We start from the raw sequence: 2,149 nt of genomic DNA on the forward strand, positions 1-2,149 counted from the left end.
AAAGAGATTGAGGAAGACATCAGAAGATGGAAGGACCTCCCATGCTCATGGATTGGAAGAATTAATATTGTGAAAATGACCATGCTATCCAAAGCCATTTCAGGATTCAATGCAATGCCAATCACAATCCCCATAACATCCTTCACAGAATTGGAAAAAAAATCCTAAGATTCATATGGAAGCACAAAAGACCTCAGATAGCCAAAGCAACAGTGAGTACTATTGCTAATACCAGGTGTTAAACTGTATTACAAAGCTATTATCATAAAAAAAACATGGTACTGGCACAAAAATAGACCCATAGATTAATGGAACAAAATTGAAGACCCAAATATGAGTATATTCAATTTCAGCCACCTGATATTTGACAAAGGGACCAAGAATATTCACTGGAGGAAAGACAGCATGTTCAGCAAATGGTGCTGGCAAAACTCCACCTGTAGAAGACTGAAACTAAACCCCTATCTTTCACCTTGCAGAAAAGTCAACACCAAATGGATCAAAGACCTCCATGTGAAGCCTGAAACTCTGAAACTCTTAGAAGAAAACTTTTGCAATAACCTATAAGATAAAGCTGTAGTAAAGGATTTTCTAAACTGGATATCAACTGCCCAGGAAACAAGGTTAAGAATCAACATATGGGACCTCATTAAACTAAAAAGCTTCTGTATATCAAAAGAAGCAACCAAGGAAGTAAAGAGAAAATCCACAGAATGGGAGAAAATCTTCACCAGAGACACTTCTGACAGAAGTTTAACATCCAGAGTATATAATGAACTCAAAAAACAAAGAATCAAGAAAGGAAGTAACCCAATTAAAAGATGGACTAAGGAGCTGAACAGGGAGTTCTCAAAAGAAGAAATAAAGATGGCTAAGAAGCATCTTAAAAGGTGTTCAACATCACTAGTAATTAGGGAAATGCAAATTAAAACCACTTTAAGATTTCATCTTACCCTAGTCAGACTGGGTAAGGTCAAGAGAACAAATGATACCAAATGTTGGAGAGGATGTGGGAAAGGGGGAATGCTCATCCACTGCTGGTGGGACTGCATGCTTGCTCAAACCCTATGGCAAGAAATATGGAGAACTCTTAAAAAACTACAAATGAACCTACCATTTGACCCAGTTATACCACTCCCTGGCATATACCCAAAGAACCCATGCTATTGCAGAGACACTTATTTGTTGCTGCTCTTGTCACAATAGCTAAGAGATAACTAAGTGCCCCTCAACTTACAAGTAGATAATGAAAATGTGGTTTATTTATACGATGGAGTTTTACTCAGTACTAAAGAAAGGTGTATTCATGAAATTTGCAGGTAAATGGATGGAACTAGAAAGTGTTATACTAAATGAAGTAACACAGACTCAGAAAACAACAAGAACAAAAAAAAATGATGTATGTTCTCCCTCATATGTAGAGCCTAGCACCAAATGCTCATAAGTGAGTATGTATCCAGATATAACTACAGGAACTTGGATAATGAAAAGGAAACAGGGAGGTAAAGGAAAAGAAAGAATCTGAAAGAGATGAACAGTAGAAAACAGTTGTTAACAAGGGAGATATGGGTAAAAATGAGGTTATTTTAAGGGGAGAGGGAGGGAAGGGTATACAAGGAACCTAGGGTATAAAGGGAAAGAAGGAGCTCAAGAGAGGTCAGGCCATAGGAAAAGGGTATTATTAAGGAAGAAATGGGAAAAACAAGCACATCTTAAAGGGGAAACCATGGTGGAAGGGTTAGACAATGTGAAAGATAAATAATGTCTAGCTAGTTTTAGAAAACTAGAGGGAATCATATTAGGCCAACACCCTACTGACAAATTATACATACAGCCAGATCAAAGAATGTAATATACATCTAGGCAAGGTTTATCTGAGAGTGTTTTGTCTTTGCCAAAGCTCTATCTACTTGGCACATGGTAATTAAAAGTATAACCAAAGATTAAAGGGGCCAATATAATTTCATAAGAGCATACATATATATAACTAAAAGCTACTTGACAAACAGCAAAGCCAGACAGGCGATACCTTCAGTCGAGTTCTTGGCCAAGATGGATAAAGGCTCTTCCAGACAGTAACCCAACATACTACTGGAAACATTAACAGCAGACCCCAATTCTATCCAAAGGAATACTGACAATGGATTGC

The sequence above is a fragment of the Nannospalax galili genome, unplaced genomic scaffold (genome assembly GCF_000622305.1).
Source record: "Nannospalax galili isolate Female #2095 unplaced genomic scaffold, S.galili_v1.0 scaffold858, whole genome shotgun sequence".
Lineage (NCBI taxonomy): Eukaryota > Metazoa > Chordata > Mammalia > Rodentia > Spalacidae > Nannospalax > Nannospalax galili.